The following is a 20,387-nucleotide window of genomic DNA, read 5'->3' as shown; positions in this document are numbered from 1 at the left end:
AAACTAGTATGATTTCAACGATATCGGAGAAAGAGCAGCACTAAATAACTCCTGCCTTTGTCTGCCTAGCGGTTTCGGGGAAAGTTGAGCCCTGCTGGTGGTGCTCTGTCCAAAAATACTCCAGAGGCAGTTGACTCTGATAGTCTATAAAGTGATTCTGGTGCATGTAGCTTCGACCGATCAGAATGATGAATGAAGGAAGGCACAGGGAAGAAAGAAAGGCACAGAGAGGGGAAGTGACTCACCTAAAGTCACCGGGAAAGTCAGCAGCAGAGCCCAGAACAGATCCCCGAGCTCTTGTCTCCCAGCCCAGCTCCCTTTTCACCAGACCACACTGGCTCCCATTTCCCAACTGGCAGCCGTTTGAGTCCAGTTCTTCTCCAGACATCATTTTCATTTCACTGCTCCCAGAGAAAGAGCAGCAACAAGGAATTAATGTTTTAGTAATAGATTTTTTTTCTTCTAGGCTGATTTGAGCCATGAAGGTGATTTGTCTGTGAGTATTCAGAATTTACTCCCCTTTGGAGCTTTTAGATTAGCCTTTAAATCAGATTAAACATAGGTAGCGCATTGGCCTCCAGAGGTGGGCTCAGAAGTTTGGCTAGCTCAGAGAGCCCAGGGAGTCCAAGCACTCCCACCAACACAGCGCTGTGCTCACTACTGTTTGTGCTGGCGAAAGGTAAGCCATTCACGCGGGTATTTTGTTCACACCCCTGAGCAACAGAAGTTTTGCCGATGTAAATGGTAATGTAGATATGGCCTTAGTGACCAAAAGTCTTTAAACCTTGATGGGATATCTTTAGGAAAGTTATGCTCATAATAGAACAGAAGTTATGGGCTAGACGCAGGAATCATTGGCTGAGATTTGCCCTGTGTCATTCAGGAGGTCAGTCTAGAAAAAAATTCACATTGAGCCCTGCTGCTGGTGCTCTCCATAGACACGTGACTCTGAGTGTCTGTAAAGTGATTCTGGTGCATTTAGCTGCGACCGATCAGACTAAATGAAGGATGGCAAAGAGAAGAAAGAAAGGCACAGTGAGAGGAAGTGACTCACCTAAAGTCACCAGGAAAGTCAGCAGCAGAGCCCAGAACAGATCCCCAAGCTCGTCTCCCAGCCCAGCTCCCTTTTTACCAAACCACACTGGCTCCCATTTCCCAACCAGCAGACGTTTGAGTCCAGTTCCTTTCAGGACACCATTTTCATTTCACTGCTCCCAGAGAAAGAGCAGCAACAAGGAATTAATGTTTTAGGAATAGATTATTTTTTCTTCTAGGCTGATTTAAGCCATGAAGGTGATTTGTCTGTGAGTATTCAGGATGTACTCCCCTTTCGAGGTTTTAGATTAGCCTTTAATTAGAATAAACAGAGGAAGCCCATTGGCCTCCATAGGTGGGCTCAGAGGTTCGGCTAGCTGAGAGATCCTGAGGAGTCCAAAGACAAGAAGCGCAATCTATTTAATTTACCAGAGAGACACTTGATCCTGGTATACACGTAACTGCAGGGGGGAAAAATTCTGATGGGAGATTGCTCTTTAATCAAAGAAAGGAAGAAAAGATCTAATAATCTAAAACCGAAGATAGACAAACTGAATCAAGAAAGAAGGTGCTAATTTTAACAATATTCATTAACCTTTGGAACCCTTAACCTAGGATGTGGTGGAGTCTCTGGCTATGTCTATGCCAGAGACCTTACAGGGGCACGGCTGTACCGATGCAGCTCTGCCACTGTAAGATCTCTAGTGTAGCCACTCTATGCCGACGGGAGAGAGCTCTCCCATCGATGTAATGAAACCACCCCCAAGGAGCCGTCGGAGATGCTCTTCCACCAACATAGCGTTGTGCACACTGCTGTTTATGCTGGGAAAACTTATGTCACTAAGGGGGGTATATTTTTCACACCCCGGAGAGAAATAAATTTTGCCGAGCAAAGTGGTAATGTAGATATTGTCAGTGATGAGCTCCCAAAATCCTAAGAACTGGTTCCCAACCAGGTCCTCAGCGGTGGGGGGCAGGGAGGGATCTTCACTCGCTCCGGGTTTTCGGCGACAGTTCAGTGGCAGGTACCTCACCCGGAGCGAGTGAAGACCCCCTCCTCCCTCCGCTGCTGAGGTGCCACTGAAGACCCGGTAGGAAACCGCATGGTGAGTACAAGCCCCACGTGCCTGTCTCCCCCCCGCCACCCACTCATCCGACACCAGCCCACCCAGGAGGTCCATCTAGAAAAAGATTCACATTGAGTCCTGCTGCTGGTGCTCTCCAAAGACACTCTCTGCTCCAGAGAAAGAGCAGCAACAAGTAATTAATGTTTTAGTAATAGACTTTTTTTTCTTCCAGGCTGATTTGAGCCATGAAGGTGATTTGTCTGTGAGTATTCAGAATTTATTCTCCTTTGGGGCTTTTAGATTAGCCTTTAAATCAGATTAAACATAGGAAGCCCATTGGGCTCTAGAGGTGGGCTCAGAGGTTTGGCTGGTTCAGAGAGCCCAGGGAGTCCAAGCACTCCCACCAACACAGGGCTGTGCTCACTACTGTTTGTGCTGGCGAAACGTAAGCCACTCAAGGGGGTATTTTTTGCACACCTGTGAGCGACATAAATTTTGCTGATGTAAATGGTAATGTAGATATGGCCTTAAAGACCGAAAGTCTTTAAATCTCGATGGTATAGCTTTATGAAAGTTATGCTCATAATAGAACAGAAGTTATGGGCTAGACGAAGGAATCATTGGCTTAGATTCGCCCTGTGTCATTCAGGAGGTCAGTCTAGAAAAAAATTCACATTGAGCCCTGCTGCTGGTGCTCTCCAAAGACACTTGACTCTGTGTGTCTGTAAAGTGATTCTGGTGCATTTAGCTGTGACCGATCAGACTAAATGAAGGAAGGCACAGAGAGGGGAAGTGACTCACCTAAAGTCACCAGGAAAGTCAGCAGCAGAGCCCAGAACAGATCCCCCAGCTCTTGTCTCCCAGCCCAGCTCCCTTTTCACCAGACCACACTGGCTCCCATTTCCCAACCAGCAGACGTTTGAGCCCAGTTCCTTTCAGGACACCATTTTCATTTCACTGCTCCCAGAAAAAGAGCAGCAACAAGGAATTAATGTTTTAGTAATAGTTTTTTTTTTCCTTCTAGGCTGATTTAAGCAATGAAGGTGATTTGTCTGTGAGTATTCAGAATTTATTCTCCTTTGGGGGCTTTTACATTAGTTTGGGACCTTTAAATCAGATTAAACATAGGAAAGCCATTGGCCTCCAGAGGTGGGCTCAGAGGTTAGGCTAGCTGAGAGAGCCCGGGGAGTCCAAAGACATGAAGCACAATCTACGCCAGAGAGCTTACAGCGGCACAGCTGTGCCAAGAAAAATGGTAATAGAGATAGGGCCTTAATCACTGAAAGTCTTTAAATCTAGATAGGATCTGTTCAGAAAAGGTATGCTCTAAATAGAACAGAAGTTAGGGCTAGTTGCAGGAATCATTGGGTGAGATTCTGTGCTGTGTCTTATTCGGTAGGTCAGTCTAGAAAAAAATTCATTGGTAAAAATTTCAACAAGCTCAAATTCTTATCCTGAGAAGTAAGGAAACTACCAAACTCTGGAGGTTAATCCCAGCACAGGGAAAGAAGGGCAGTGGGAACGTTGCCCATCACAGAGCTGTCTGGAGACATGTCTATACTACAGACTTCTGCTGGCATAGCGGTGTCATTCTGGGGGCTCAAGATATTTGACCTCTGACTGACATGCTGTCAGGCTGTCTCACTACTTATATTATCGCAGAACCTCTTCTCAAGCCCCAACTATGAGCGCAGTGGTCAGCCGGAAAACCCAGACAGATGTGGAAGTATTAAGGCAAAAGACAGAGCAATGGGCTTCTAAATCCCCTGGGGGGAGTCACAGTTAGTCCAGGTGTTCTTTGCAGAGTTCTGGGACTCTGGATGAATGTATCATAGAATCATAGAATGTCAGGGTTGGAAGGGACCTCAAGAGGTCATCTAGTCCAACCCCCTGCTCAAAGCAGGACCAATTCCCAACTAAATCATCCCAGCCAGGGCTTTGTCAAGCCGGGCCTTAAAAAACTCCAAGGAAGGAGACTCCACCACCTCCCTAGGTAACGCATTCCAGTGCTTCACCACCCTCCTAGTGAAACAGTGTTTCCTAATATCCAACCTGGACCTCCCACACTGCAACTTGAGACCCTTGCTCCTTGTTCTGTCATCTGCCACCACTGAGAACAGCCGAGTTCCATCCTCTTTGGAACCCCCCTTCAGGTAGTTGAAGGCTGCTATCAAATCCCGCCTCATTCTTCTCTTCTGGAGACTAAACAATCCCAGTTCCCTCAGCCTCTCCTCATAAGTCATGTGCTCCAGATCCCTAATCATTTTTGTTGCCCTCCGCTGGACTCTTTCCAATTTTTCCACATCCTTCTTGTAGTGTGGGGCCCAAAACTGGACACTGTATTCCAATGTCGAATAAAGGGGAACAATCACGTTCCTCGATCTGCTGGCAATGCCCCTACTTATGCATCCCACTGTTGACTCATCTCCAGCTTCTCGTGCGCTGTGACCCCTAGGTCCTTTTCTGCAGAACTGCTACCTAGCCATTCGGTCCCTAGTCTGTAGCAGTGCATGGGATTCTTGCGTCTTAAGTAGAGGACTCTGCACTTGTCCTTGTTGAACCTCATCAGGGTTTTTTTGGCCAAATCCTATAATTTGTCTAGGTCCCTCTGTATCTTATCCCTACCCTCTAGTGTATCTACCACGCCTCCTAGTTTAGTGTCATCTGCATACTTGCTGAGAGTGCAGTCCACACCATCCTCCAGATCATTAATAAAGATATTAAACAAAACCAGCCTCAGGACCGACCCTTGGGGCACTCTGCTTGAAACTGGCTGCCAACTAGACATGGAGCCATTCATCACTACCCATTGAGCCCGACGATCTAGCCAGCTTTCTATCCACCTTACAGTCCATTCATCCAGCCAATACTTCTTTAACTTGGAGGCAAGAATACTGTGGGAGACCGTATCAAAAGCTTTGCTAAAGTCAAGGAATAAGAAAGTGCAGGATCAAGTAACTCACAGCAATTTCCTTGCAGGCTTCTGGGAGCTTATCTGGAAGCTTATCTGGAAGAGTACCAAGGGTGAGTATTCAAAGTTGCTTTGCTGTCAGGCTGTCTCACTTCTTATATTATTAAAACAACAAGGAGTCTGGTGGCACCTTAACGACTAACAGATTTATTTGGGCATAAGCTTTCGTGAGTAAAAACCTCACTTCTTCTATCCCAGCACCTCTTAGCAAGCGCAAACACAAAGGAAGTGTCAGTTGGAATAGTCTGAACAGATGTGCAAGGATTGGGACAAAAAACAGAGCAATAGGTTCCTAAATCCCAAAGGGGTAATCTAGGAGTTAATCCAGAAGTTTTTTGCAGTTTCATTTCCCCTCTAATACTAGTTGCCGGTGTGTTCCCTCTCCGTGGGCCTGTTCTTTAGACATTTGAAGAATCACTTGCCACTTTCCAGGAGCATGCGCTGGAATTTAAATTTGAACACTTTTTGGGGGGCACAGAAGCTCACTCTCCTCCCTCCCCCTCCCGGCCCTGGGAGGATCTCCCTGCTCCCCCTCCCTCCACTTGGCCCCAGCCCCGGTCCCAGAAGGAATTTGATATTCCCTGCCTCCGCGGCATTCGGCTCCACAGGGCTGTGGGATAATAGTATCACCATGGACAATCACAAACACACTCTTAACTACACACTGGAGCAGGTCCCCAGCATGTGGAAGACATCCTCTCTCCACTGATGCCAATAGCGTAGTGGCAGTTTATATCAGAATAGAATTGGGACCACTTGAAAAAGAGTTTCCTAACATGGCAGAAAATGAAGCATGCAAGTGGGGGCATCTACGAGATATTTCAGTACAGGGTGTCAGAGGGGGATATCCCAGAGGTGGGTGTCAGAGTTAATCCAGGTGTTCTTTGCAGCGTCAGTTTTCTCATTATCCCAGTAGCGGGTTAGTTGGGCCTCTCTAGGCTCTGTTCTCTACAACCGTGAGAAGAACCACTTCTCAGCGGAGTCAGACTCACTGGGAGCTGTGATTCCCTGGGGACCTTTTATTCTGGAGTGGGGATAATAGCATCACCATGGACAATCCTATGCATGGTCTCAACCACACCAGGGAGCTGCTCCCTAGCAGATGTAAATCGGCCTCGCGCCACTGAAGTCAATAGAGAAATGCCAGTTGACATTAGAATAGAATTCACACCATTTGAAAAAGGGGTTTCTTCACATAGAAACCAGTGAAGCACGTGGGGATGTAGGAAATATTTCAATAGACGGGAGAGCGGAAATTGACCAGGGAGCTGAGAAATTTTCCGCCACAGGAGATGCCCGTCTCAGCCACTGACACAAAACTAGTATGATTTCAACGATATCGGAGAAAGAGCAGAACTAAATAACTCCTGCCTTTGTCTGCCTAGCGGTTTCGGTGAAAGTTGAGCCCTGGTGGTGGTGCTCTGTCCATAAATACTCCAGAAGCAGTTGACTCTGACTCTGTAAAGTGATTCTGGTGCATTTAACAGAGACCTATCAGACTAAATGAAGGAAGGCAAAGAGAAGAAAGAAAGGCATAGAGAGGGGAAGTGACTCACCCGAAGTCACCAGGAAAGTCAGCAGCAGAGCCCAGAACAGATCCCTGAGCTCTTGTCTCCCAGCCCAGCTCCCTTTTTACCAGACCACACTGGCTCCCATTTCCCAACCAGCAGCCGTTTGAGCCCAGTTCCTTTCAGGACATCATTTTCACTTCACTGCTCCCAGAGAAAGAGCAGCAACGAGTAATTAATGTTTTAGTAATAGACTTTTTTTCTTCTAGGCTGATATGAGCCATGAAGGTGATTTGTCTGTGAGTATTCAGAATTTACTCCCCTTTGGAGCTTTTAGATTAGCCTTTCAATCAGATTAAACATAGGAAGCCCATTGGCCTCCAGCGGTGGGCTGAGAGGTCAGGTTAGCTGAGAGAGCCCAGGAGGTCCAAGCTCTCCCACCAACATACCGCTGTGCACACTACTGTTTACACTGGCGAAATGTAAGCCACTGACAGGGGTATTTTGTTCACACCCCTGAGCAACGTAAGTTTTGCCGACGTAAATGGTAATGTAGATATGGCCTTAGTGACCGAAAGTCTTTAAATCTCGATGGGATAGCTTTAGGAAAGTTATGCTCATAATAGAACAGAAGTTATGGGCTAGACGCAGGAATCATTGGCTGAGATTCTCTGCCCTGTGTCATTCAGGAGGTCAGTCTAGAAAAAAATTCACATTGAGCCCTACTGCTGGTGCTCTCCAAAGACACTTGACTCTGAAAGTCTGTAACGTGATTCTAGTGCATTTAGCTGCAACCGATCAGACTAAATGAAGGAAGGCAAAAAGAAAGAAGGGCAGAGAGAGGGGAAGTGACTCACCCGAAGTCACCAGGAAAGTCAGCAGCAGAGCCCAGAACAGATCCCCGAGCTCTTGTCTCCCAGCCCAGCTCCCTTTTTACCAGACCACACTGGCTCCCATTTCCCAACCAGCAGACATTTGAGTCCAGTTCCCTTCAGGACACCATTTTCATTTCACTGCTCCCAGAGAAAGAGCAGCAACAAGGAATTAATGTTTTAGTAATAGATTTTTTTTCTTCTAGGCTGATTTAAGCCATGAAGGTGATTTGTCTGTGAGTATTCAGAATTTACTCCCCTTTGGAGCTTTTAGATTAACCTTTCAATCAGATTAAACATAGGAAGCCCATTGGCCTCCAGAGGGGCCTCAGAGATTAGGCTAACTGAGAGAGCCCGGGGAGTCTAAAGACAAGAAGCGCAATCTATTTAATTTACCAGAGAGACACTTGATCCTGGTATACACGTAACTGCAGGGGGGGAAAATTCTGATGGGAGATTGCTCTTTAATCAAAGAAAGGAAGAAAAGATCTAATAATCTAAAACCGAAGCTAGACAAACTGAATCAACAAAGAAGGTGATAATTTTAACAGTATTCATTAACCTTTGGAACCATTAACCTAGGATGTGGTGGAGTCTCTGGCTATGTCTATGCCAGAGACCTTACAGGGGCACGGCTGTACCGATGCAGCTCTGCCACTGTAAGATCTCTCGTGTAGCCACTCTATGCTGACGGGAGAGAGCTCTCCCATCGATGTAATGAAGCCACCCCCAACGAGCCGTCGGAGATGCTCTCCCACCAACATAACGCTCTGCACACTGCTGTTTATGCTGGGAAAACTTATGTCACTAAGGGGGGTATATTTTTCGAACCCCGGAGACAAATAAATTTTTCCGAGAAAAGTGGTAATGAAGATATGATCAGTGATGAGCTCCCAAAATCCTAAGAACTGGTTCCCTACCAGGTCCTCGGCGGAGGGGGGCAGGGAGGGGTCTTCACTCGTGCCGGGTTTTCGGCGACAGTTCAGTGCCAGGTACCTCACCCGGAGCGAGTGAAGACCCCCTCCCCCCTCCGCTGCTGAGGTGCCACTGAAGACCCGGTAGGAAACCGCATGGTGAGTACAAGCCCCACGTGCCTGTCTCCCCAAAGCCACCCACTCATCCAACACCAGCCCACCCAGGAGGTCCATCTAGAGAAAAATTCACATTGAGTCGTGCTGCTGGTGCTCTCCAAAGACACTTTCTGCTCCAGAGAAAGAGCAGCAACAAGTAATTAATGTTTTAGTAATAGTTTTTTTTTTTCTTCTAGGCTGATTTAAGCCATGAAGGTGATTTGTCTGTGAGTATTCAGAATTTACTCTCCTTTGGGGCTTTTAGATTAGCCTTTAAATCAGATTAAACATAGGAAGCCCATTGGGCTCTAGAGGTGGGCTCAGAGGTTTGGCTAGCTTAGAGAGCACAGGGAGTCCAAGCACTCCCACCAACACAGCGCTGTGCTCACTACTGTTTGTGCTGGCAAAACGTAAGCCACTCACGGGGGTATTTTTTTCACACCTGTGAGCGACATAAATTTTGCTGACGTAAATGGTAATGTAGATATGGCCTTAATGACCGAAAGTCTTTAAATCTCGATGGGATAGCTTTATGAAAGTTATGCTCTAAATAGAACAGAAGTTATGGGCTAGACGCAGGAATCATTGGGTGAGATTCTCTGCCCTGTGTCATTCAGGAGGTCAGTCTAGAAAAAAATTCACATTGAGCCCTGCTGCTGGTGCTCTCCAAACACACTTGACTCTGTGTGTCTGTAACGTGATTCTGGTGCATTTAGCTGTGACCGATCAGACTAAATGAAGGAAGGCAAAGAGAAGAAAGGAAGGCACAGAGAGGGGAAGTGACTCACCTAAACTCACCAGGAAAGTCAGCAGCAGAGCCCAGAACAGATCCCTGAGCTCTTGTCTCCCAGCCCAGCTCCCTTTTTACCAGACCACACTGGCTCCCATTTCCCAACCAGCAGACATTTGAGACCAGTTCCTTTCAGGACATCATTTTCATTTCACTGCTCCCGGAGAAAGAGCAGCAACAAGGAATTAATGTTTTAGTAATAGTTTTTTTTTCCTTCTAGGATGATTTAAGCAATGAAGGTGATTTGTCTGTGAGTATTCAGAATTTATTCTCCTTGGGGGCTTTTACATTAGTTTGGGACCTTTAAATCAGATTAAACATAGGAAGGCCATTGACCTCCAGAGGTGGGCTCAGAGGTTAGGCTAGCTGAGAGAGCCCGGGGAGTCCAAAGACAAGTAGCGCAATCTATGCCAGAGAGCTTACAGTGGCACAGCTGTGCCAAGAAAAATGGTAATAGAGATAGGGCCTTAATCACTGAAAGTCTTTAAATCTAGATGGGATCTGTTCAGAAAAGGTATGCTCTAAATAGAACAGAAGTTATGGGCTAGATGCAGGAATCATTGGGTGAGATTCTGTGCTGTGTCTTATTCGGTAGGTCAGTCTAAAAAAAAAATTCATTGGTAAAAATTTCAACCAGCTCAAATTCTTATCCCGAGCAGTAAGGAAACTGCCAAACTCTGGAGGTTAATCCCAGCACAGGGAAAGAAGGGCAGTGGGAACGTTGCCCATCACAGAGCTGTCTGGAGACATCTCTACACTACAGACTTCTGCTGGCATAGCGGTGTCATTCTCGGGGCTGAAGATATTTGACCTCTGACTGACATGGCTGTGCTGTAAAATGGCCCTAGTGGAGAAGCATTCATAGCAGCATAACCGAGCATTTGCCATAGAGATCATTTTGCTCAGAGACAGCTAGAATAAGTTACACCGCCAACACTGCAGTAGTATGCTGGGATCGCCATACTGACACGGCGCTGCTAGTGTAGCCGTGGTGTGGTTGAGCTATGGACAATGGGAGTGAAGTTTGATGCCATTAGAGAAAGAGCAGCAGCAATTAACTCCCAGCAATTTCCTTGCAGGCTTCTGGGAGACTAGCTGGAAGCCTTCTTGGGGTGAGTCATCACATTTGCTTTGTTGTCAGGCTGTTTTATATTATCCCAGCACCTCTTAGCAAGCCCAAGCCCGAAGGGAGTGTCAGTTGGAATAACCTGAACAGACGTGTAAGGATTGGGACAAAAAACAGAGCAATGGGTTTCTAAATCCCAAAGGGGCTAATCCAGGAGTTAATCCAGAAGTTTTTTGCAGTTTCATTTCCCCTCTAATACTAGTTGCCGGTGTGTTCCATCTCCGTGGGCCTGTTCTTTAGAACCATCTGAAGAATCACTTGCCTCTTTGCAGGGGCATGCGCGGGAATTTAAATTTGACCCCTTTTTGGGGGGCACAGAAGCTCACTCTCCTCCCTCCCCCACCCGGCCCTGGGAGGATCTCGTTGTCCCCACTTCCTCCCCCCGTCCCCAGCCCTGGTCCCGGCAGGAACTTGATATTCCCTGCCTCCGCGGCATTCGGCTGACACGGCTGTGCTGGCAAAAGCCCCTTGTCTAGACACAGTCATAGCAGCAAAACGGCACTTTTCCCTGTAGAGATTAGTTAGCTCAGAATGCGCTAGTATAACCTACACCCACAAAAGTGCACTAGTACACTGGGATAGCTGTACTGACAAGGTGCTGCTGGTGTGGACATGGTGTGGTTAACCTATGGACAATGGGAGGGAAATAGCTCTAGTGTGATGATACTGGAGAAAGCGTAGGATCAGCTAACTCCCAGCTTTTTCCTTACAGGTTGCAGAGGACGTAGCTGAGAGCCTTCCTGTGGTGAGTATTCCAAATCTGATTTGCTGTCAGGCTGTTTTCTGTTCTCACAGTGGTTCTTAGCAAGCCTGAACCCTGAGCCAGTGGTCAGTTGGAATAGCCTGGACAGATGTGCCAGGAAGGACTGGGGCAAAAGACAAAGCAATGGGAGTCTAAATTCCAAAGTGTGTGTCAGAATCAATCCAGATATTCTGTTCAGTGTCAATTCTTCTATTATACAAGTAGCCATTTTGTGGGGATTCGGTGGGATCTGTTCTTAATACCCATGTTAAGAACCACTGCCTAGTCGGATCATACACACTGGGAGCTGTGATTGGCTGCAAATGCTGTCATTCTGCACATCTGGAGTGGGGATAATAGCATCCCCATGGACAATCGTAGACATGGTCTCAACTACACCAGAGAGCTGCTCCCCAGCAGATGTAAATTGGCCTCGCGCCACTGAAATCAATAGAGAAATAAATGCCAGTTTACATTAGAATAGAATTTAGCCCATTTGAAAAAGGGTTTTTTTCACATGCAAGCCAGTGAAACACGTGGGGATCTAGGAAATATTTCAATAGAAGGGAGGGTGGAAATCAACCAGGAAGCTGGGAAATTTCCCACCCCAGGAGCTGCCTGGCTCAGTCACTGCCACAAAACCAGCATTATTTCAGTGATATCGGAGAAAGAGCAGCACTAAATCACTCCTGCCTTTTCTGGCTAGCGGTTTGGGGGCATGTTGAGCCCTGCCTGCTCTGTCCATAGATACTCCAGAGGCAGTTGACTCTGACAGTCTTTAAAGTGATTCTGGTGCATTTAACAGTGACCAATCAGACTAAGTGAAGGAAGGCAAAGAGAAGAAGAAAGAAAGGCACAAAAAAGGGAAGCGACTCAGCTAAAGTCACCGGGAAAGTCAGCAGCAGAGCCCAGAATAGGTCCCAAAGCTCTTGTCTCCCAGTCCAGTGGTTTGAGCATTGGCTTGCTAAAGTCAGGGTTTGTAAGTTTGATCCTTGAGAAAGCCACCCAGAGATCTGGGGCAAAATCAGTACTTGGTCCTGCTAGTGAAGGCAGGGGGCTGGACTTGATGATCCTTCAAGGTCCCTTCCTGTTCGATGAGATAGGTACATCTCATATACATACATTGAACCAGACCACACTGGCTCCCATTTCCCAACCAGCAGCTCATAGACTGATAGACTTTAAGGTCAGAAGGGACCAGTATGATCATCTAATCTGACCTCCCGCATGATGCAGGCCACAAAAGCTGACCCACCCCCTTTCCCTTGACTTAGCTGTTGAAGTCCCCAAATCCTGTGATTTAAGGACTTCAAGTCGCAGAGAATCCTCCAGCTAGTGACCCCCGCCCCATGCTGCGGAGGAAGGCGAAAAACCTCCAGGGCCTCTGCCAATCTACCCTGGAGGAAAATTCCTTCCCGACCCCAAATATGGCGATCAGTAGAACCCCGAGCATGCAGGCAAGATTCTCCAGCCAGACTCTCATTGACCATTGATACTATTTACCAGCGATGGCACGCTGTTGATTAATTGACTAAAATCACGTCCAGTAACCCAGCCGTGAAACGACACTGCCCCCTACAGTTCTGGGTACAGAAGTGCCCATTGTGCTTTTCAATCTCCTGCTAACCTAAGTGAGAGTTCAGGAAAGACCCTCATCTCTCCTCGGGATGTGTCATAAGAGTCAATAAAACAGCTTCCAGCTCTTCTTTTCCTTCTAGTTTCAAAAATAGCCCAGGCCTTGTTTTGGTTTTTCAACAGAAAACAAAATCTTAATTATTTTTCATTTGCAAAAACACTGTTGTTAAATGTTTGAGGTGCTGACTTTCTAATGTGCCGGGGGGGTGCTCAACCCCCAGCTCTGCCCCAGGGCCTGCCCCCACTCCACACCTTCCCCTACGGTCCCTCCCCCGCTCTGCCTCTTCCTGCCCCCTCCCCGCCTCTTCCAGCCCCTGCTCTGCCCCACTTCTTGCTGCCCCATTCTGTCCCTTTCCCCCGAGCGTGCCCCACCCTCGCTCTTACCCCCTCGCCCCCAGCACCCCCTGCACACCGCTGCACACTGCTGGGGGCAGAGGGAGGAGCTGATCGGCAGGGCTCTGACTCCTCTCTGACTCCCTTTCCCAGTCTATCAATAACACAGTTTGCAAAGGGCACTGATGTAAAATGCACCGAGCTGGCTGGGGATAGAAAGGGATGGAATTGCTTCAGGGTATGGGGGATGGTACTTGTCTAATTCCCAGTGGGTTACTGGGACCATAATTGCTGTTTGCCATCTATCCCTGGCCCTGCAGACCCTGGAATGATGAATTAATAAGAGACACGCTGATGAACCCAGATTTGCTGAACCGGCGAGGCTGCCTGCCATTACGCTTCCCGTGCTGCTGCCTCTCACCTCTCCTGACCAATCAAATGCCACATGAGAATCATCAATCGGACTGATTGCGACTCTAACTGATTACTGTGCTGTTCATTGATTGTGGTGTCTTTCGATGGAACAGAGGGCAAAGAGCTCTGCCCCTCTGTTGCCTGGGGAATGCCAAGAGCTTTGCAAAAATAAAAATAAATGCAACTGCACAAAAAGCTTTGGGATTGTTTCTTTTTTAAATGTTTCTCTGTAAATTAATTTTACTTCCAGACTGGCGCGGGATTTGCTCCATTCTCAGGGCATGTCTACACTACAGCCCTAAGTCAACCTATGTTAGTAATTACTGTGGTGGCTGATGTCCACACTACCCTCCTTCTGTCGGTGATGCGTGTCCTCAACAGGAGCGCTTCCCCAGACTAAAGAGGGGTAGTGTGGGAGGCTGAGAGCCAAAGCTCTCAGTTCCCTGCAGCTCCTCTCCAGGAGATCAGCTGCCTCCCCCGCCCCTGGCTCCCCACTGGGAGTGGGGTCCAGCTGCCCGGGGTTCTTGACTCCCTGAACGGGGAGAAGGGAGCCTCCGGGCAGGAGCCTGGCTGGGAGTGGGGAACTGGGGTTAGCCGGGCTCAAGACAGCAAACAGCCAATGTAAATAACACAGTGTCTGCACAGACACTGCGTCACCCTAACTACACCAACATAAGTGCTACGCCTCTCGTGGAGTTATGATGTCGGTGTAGAAGGGCACTTTTATCAGCGGCACAAGGCTTCAGTGTGGACACTGATATAATTAGGTTGAGGTAAACGGCCTTATGTTTAGACCAGGCCCAAGTGCTGTCATTTCTGTTCAGGAATTCTGAACTTTGTGCAGGTGAGGCGGGGGGAATAGGTTGTGCCCTCCAATATCCCTCCCTCTTCCTCGGTTGGGAAGCCCCGAGAAAAAATAAATAATTGAGCAACTCACAAATCCAATGGAGCAGGAAGGAAAAGGGTCTGCAACCTGAGCTCCAGTGTGACAGTTCCCAGGCTGTGACTGGGAGAACAAGTGGCAATTTTCCTTTCAGGGTAGATGTTCCAGCACATAATCCCCAGAGGTCTGGAGATGTCTCCCTGCACTCCGTAAAACGAACCCTTTCCCGAACAGTTACACTCTTTTGGCCTGAACATCACACAGGCATTCGCTCCCATTAAAACAACCCATAAACTGCACCTCATTCTTGCTTCTTCAAAGGACACGAGTTATGGCACAAACTTATGAGAAGGCTTAATTTGTTCTAAATTATTTTGGGCTTCAGCCCCTTCCACTGGCTTCTCAGCCTCATCCAGTCCTACTCACTACGCCGGGACCAATATTATCTATCCTTCACAGGACAAACACAATCTTTTCAGAAACAAAAAGAAATTAGGGTGGCATTTTTCAAAGGAGACTAAAGGAGTTAAAGGAGCTGGACAACTAACTTCCTTAGGCCTGTCTGAAAATCCCAGTCTAGGGCAGTAGAACAGTATGTTTTGCAAAACAGATGAATGCAGGGTTGCTGTTTGGATCATTCAGGAAGGGCAATGTCGAATACTATTGGGGGAAAAAGTGGTAGCTCCTTCCAGAGCCCCTCTCCTCGCTCTCCTGGATTGTGACAGCACAAGCAGCAACACCCACACAACCTGTTAGGAAACACCTGTCACATCTCGGATTTAGCACCCCCTCTTGGCCACTCACCAGACTGCTGTAGGGAGACCCAGCAACTGCCTTCCATATTTAAGCCTCCAGAGTCTGAACAGAGCCCAGGCACTGCCCGTCTTGAGCTCCCCGTGGCTGCTCTCGAGGTGCTGATCCTCTATCCAGCACCCCCTGTTCTGAGTTGCAATGCAGTCCAACCCCCCTCCCTGGAATCAGTGCTGCCCTCTCAACTTATGACGCATATTAAACACACCCTCTCCCAGAATCCCACTGAAGACAAAGGCCTTACAATTTAACTCTCTCGAGGAGCACGAGATAAGATGTAGCACATCACAAGGATGACTAAAGGATTAAAACGCAGGCCTTATAGTGCAAGACTCAGGGAACTCAATATACTTTGGTTACCAAGGAGAAGGTTAAGGGGTGACTTAATGACAGATGATAAGTACCTACGGTACAAGGGGAACAAATATTGAACAATGAGCTCTTCAATCTAGCAGAGAAAGGTATAACATGATCCAAAGGCTAGAAGCTGAAACTAGAGAAATTCAAATCGGAAAGAAGGCATACATTTTTAACAGTGGAAGTAATTATCCATTGGAACAATTTTTCAAGCCTCATGGGGATTCTCCATCCCAGGTGGCTCCTGTCACAGGCAGACGGGGTCCCCGTCCCACTCTGAGCGTCAGGTCAGCTTCCCGTCCTTCAGAGCACACACAGGGTGGGGGGCAAGCCCCGATCCCGCAGGGTCACACGGGGCAGAGGTGTTAGTGGCTAGTACTGTTCTCTAGGCTGTCTCAGAGAGAAAAGAGGGGAGCCACTTAACAGCCACTTTATCTGCCCAAGAGAGAAACCAACTTCATACCAACAGCCCAGGGGGACAAAGGTATTGCTGGCAGGGAGTGGGTCCGACACCAGCTCTGCTCATTGCCAGAAGCTCTGTGATCAGCGAGGTCAGTGCGGTCTCCCTGCCCTACCCAGGTGTGAGGTCAGACAGACAGGGGTGAAGGGCAGCTGAGGCTGGAGCTTGCTGGAACCAGCGTGCTGCAGCCTTGTTCCCCTCAGCCCAAGAGAGGCCGGCACAGACCAGGCTGCAGGGGCCAGGTTGTTGGAATCCAGGACGAGTTTCTGGAGACTGGGTCTAGCCATTGCTCTGTGGTGGGTGCCAGGGCCAGGTGCTCACGGTGCCTCTTGCTCTTGCCCTAACGCTCTTCCTCAGCACTGCTGATGCCAGGCGCCAGCCCAGCCCCCTGCCAGCACTGCAGGGTCCAAACGTATCCCTGGCACTGCCAGTGCCTGACTCTCCTGGTGTCTAACCCCAGCTGTGATCAGGAGCAGGCTCGGCTGCCAGAGCTGTGTGGGGAACGGTGATCCCACTGCCGGGAGGAGTCACTAGCTCTAAACCCGGCTTGGTTCCCATTGGGGAAAGAACCTGAAATGCTGAAATTTGCCATAAGGGGGAAGGTTGTGGAGTCCGTGGCTCTGGGGCTGCCCTAGAGCCCAGACCCTGCGTGCCCTGGGGTCTGTGAGTCAGGGGCTCTGTGATGAAGCAGTGGGTTTTCTTGTTGTTTTCAATGGTTTGCCTGCAGAGGGTGCGGGACTCAGTTTCCCTGTGTGTTACTGGTTTAAGAAGGTGATGGGAGAGGGAGTTTGTTGTTACACAGAGCCAGCAAACAGCCTGGAGAATGGATACCCCAGCGATTAGTGACCTGGTGACTGGGAGGCCCAGCTCCGGAGTCAGAACTGGTTCTGGCCAGTAGGAGAATAATGGGCTGAGGAGAGACGACCCTGGTGACCTGACCAGCCGGTTCCAGCCAGAGAGGAACAGAGGACAAATGAAAGGAGAGGAGGCCCATGCAGCCGATCTACCTGGACAAAAGACAAAGGACAGAGGCAGGACTAGGGGACGGTGATATCAGATGCCCAGCTTGAAGGAGAGGTTTTCTGGGCTAGAAAGAGAGAGCAGGCAGAGCCCATCTGGACGCAGAAGACACTTAGATGTACTGTGCTGAGGGAAGCCAGGCCTGAGGCCCTGAGAATTTCCTGTACTATGTTCAGATGCTCAATAAACCTCCTGTTTTATGCTGGCTGAGAGTTGCTCCGGGCTAGAGATCAGGGTGGCATTATTTCCTCTGGGAGTGGAGGCCCCGTGTGTCCAGACCGAGGGGACTCCTGAAGGGGCCCACGGTGAGAGACAGGCGTGCTAAGGCTCAGAGGTGCGGTTCGAGGAGCCGGAGGGGTTTAATCCCCGAGAGAGAGGGGACCCCCGAGAAGGACTGTCGTACTGAAGGGGTTTCCCCCCAGGGACCATAAAGAGCAGAGAAAGCACGAGTCCTGTAAGTCTGTGACAGGCTGCCCTAGAGACCAGACCCTGTCTGCCCTGGGCTCCGTGTCTCTGGGGCTGTCCACCTGGCACGCTGCCCTGGAGGCCAGAGCCTGTAGGCCCAGGGTGCTGTAGAGCTGCAAGCCTAGGAACATTACAGCCAGTGCTGCCAGGGGCATTCTGGGCACGTCGAGGGTTTAGGGGCCCTGTGAGGCTGGGGAGAGACTTCCCCAGTTTGTACCTCCCCCATTGCACAGCAGCCAAGCGGGAAGGGGCATCTCGCATCCCGGGAGCTGCAGCAGCCCAGAAACATCACCTATGGGATCAGTGAGACTGTCTCCTTTCCAAGAGCAATGTCTGGCATTCCCCAGAAGGGGGCGGTTGGATAACTGCCTGGACACAGAAGGTGCAGAGTGTCCGGATGCAGTTCCTCAGAGCTCTCAGGGGCGTAGGAGCGAAATCCGTTGGCACATAATACATCTCGGTTCTGTCCCTCCCTCTCGCTCAGTTCCAGGGAACTCTGCAAGTGACTCAGCAGGTGACCCGGCCATGAAGGGAACCCAGATCCACACGCAGCCTGTGGGTGACGCACATTCTGACCTCTTCACACCGAGGATTTCATGGCCTTCCACGGACACGTCCTGAGCAAATGGGATCCTGCTCGCCCCTTCTGCACCCTCTGCAGATGCCCAGGGACAGGGGGCTCTGGTACCGTCCAGGCCCTGGGGGCTACTCTGCCACATGGACTCATGGTGTCTCCTGGGTCATTGTCCCAGATACACACTGAGGGACTTGGTGCCACTTGCCCACCACTCCTGCTGCCTCCTCTGCAGCCCCCGAGCTAGACGTGCTCTGAGCAGGGCTGTCCCTGCCTTCACCCCTGCTGGCTGCCCGCTGCATGGCAGGGAAGGGCAGTGGGGAGTTGTGGTGACCCGTTGCTTGCTGCCCAGGGGGGCTGTGGGAGCCCCAGGGAGAGCTGGATGGGAGCTGGGCCTGAGCCAGGGGATGGGTAACATGTGGCACATGGACCCGTGACCTTTCTGCAGGAATATTGTTGGGTGTCAACCTAGGAAGGACGGACCCCGCTGGGCTGGCTCACAGGGTCCCAACCTGGGGCTCCACCGGGGGATCGTAACCCCCCGGCCTCCTCCTCAGAACTGCTGAGAGAACCTCGAAAGTGTGAGCGGAGCCTGAACTGAGGCCTCCATCTGCGCCCAGCCTACAGCAATAGCTGCACTAGGCCCGGCCCATGGATCTCAGCCCAGGCTGGGGGCTCTGCCCGTCTGTGCTCTGCGAGGTGGGAGCTGTTCCCCGGCCACAGAGTTCAGCCCTTTCCCCAGGCAGCACCATTCTCTGCAGAGAAGTGCCTACCAGGACACCAAGGTCGTTAGTCGCCCAGCCGGCAGGCCCCAGCTGAGAGACAGTGGGCGAGATTATCGTCCCCAGAGACTGCCAAGGGCTGGAGAGGAGCCGTGACGATGGGGGAAGGAGAGGGTCAGGTCTACCCGAGGCAAGAGCCGGCCAAGACGAGGGGCTGATATTCCCCCACATGAGCACCCGGCGCCCCAGGGAAAGCGAGTGGGAGCTGCAGACAAGGCTCCTGGGAGTTTATCTAGCCCTGCAGGGAACAGAGGGGACATGAGCGGGGCAGGTGCACGTAGGAAGGTGTCGTAACAACGACCATCTCCCCTGCCCTTTGCTGCCTCAGGGAGGGATCCCTGTGTCCATCCCTGCAGCCCCCGGGAATGGGCCATGGTGCAGCTGAGTCCTTCTCCCAGCCCCTTGGTGGAATGGCTCCGGTGCGGCTCGACTCCCTTCGATCCCCTTACACCTGCTCTCATCCCCTCTGAACCTGGCCCATGTGCGCTAAGGGACTCCACTGCCTGCTGTGGCACCGGTCAATGGAGCAGGAGCAGGAGCAGGTGTCTGTACAGCGCCTGGCACAACGGGGCCCTGATCTGTGACAAAATGCTGCTGTTTCAATGCCGACATTAGAAGAATCATTTCTTTTCTCCAGCAGATTCCTGCTTGCCAGCTGGGAACTGATTCTCGGTTATGCTGTTCCTGTACTTGGGTGAGAGAGGGGAAGGGAGGGCTTAAAATTACTGTCTTGTTGCCATGTTCTGGGGCAGAGGAGGGGCCAGTCTGGCCGCTGGTGTAAGTTAGTACAGTGATTCTCAACCAGGGCTACGTGTACCCCTGGGGTTATGCCAAGGTCTTCCAGGGGGTACATCAGTTCATCTTGATATTTGCCTACTTTTACAACAAGCTACATAAAAACACTAGCGATGTCAGTACAAACTACAATTTCATACAATGACTTGTTTAAACTGCTCTGTATACTGTACACTGAAATGCAAGTACAATATTTATATTCCAAATGATTGATTTTATAATGATATGGTAAAAATGAGAAAGTCAGCAATTTTTCAGTACTAGTGTGCTGGGACACTTTTGTATTTTTATGTCTGAGTTTGCAGGCAAGTAGTTTTAAGTGAGGTGAAACTGCCTTACAGTGAGAGACTAAGGGGATCAACTTATTTAGCGTATCAAAAAGAAGATTGAGCAGTGACTTGATCACAATATACACATTACATTTATGAGGGGATGTGATGAAGTGGGGGGATTTCCTGGCTTTTTCTTGTTTTTTTTTCCAATGGTTTGCATGCAGAGGGGGTGGGTTTACAGTTTGGTTCAATGGCTCTCAGCACCCCACTACACAAATTGTTCCAGCACGCCTGGTGGCTGGGCTGCGGGGCACAGTGTGTCCCCAGGTGGCTGCTTCTGCAGCCACGGACCCACCAGCTGTGTCCTGGCAGCGGCACAGGGATGGTGCGGATCGAGTGGGCCATG

The 20,387-nt window shown here is 49.7% G+C and overlaps 2 long non-coding RNA genes across 2 annotated transcripts in view; both read left to right on the top strand.

Moving 5' to 3' along the window:
* The window catches only part of LOC135976848 (uncharacterized), a 1,653,704-nt gene that overhangs the window by 1,394,973 nt on the left and 238,344 nt on the right, over nt 1–20,387 (top strand). The gene's annotated exons all lie outside the window — the stretch shown is intronic.
* LOC135976836 (uncharacterized) lies at nt 10,359–13,746 on the top strand. Its single transcript, XR_010594128.1, has 3 exons — nt 10,359–10,425; nt 11,152–11,184; nt 13,470–13,746. It is a non-coding gene; the product is annotated as an uncharacterized LOC135976836 (long non-coding RNA).

Source organism: Chrysemys picta, chromosome 20 (assembly GCF_011386835.1).
Source record: "Chrysemys picta bellii isolate R12L10 chromosome 20, ASM1138683v2, whole genome shotgun sequence".
Taxonomy (NCBI): domain Eukaryota; kingdom Metazoa; phylum Chordata; order Testudines; family Emydidae; genus Chrysemys; species Chrysemys picta.
Note: the sequence above shows the minus strand (reverse complement) of the source record. Positions and strands in the feature narration are given on the sequence as shown.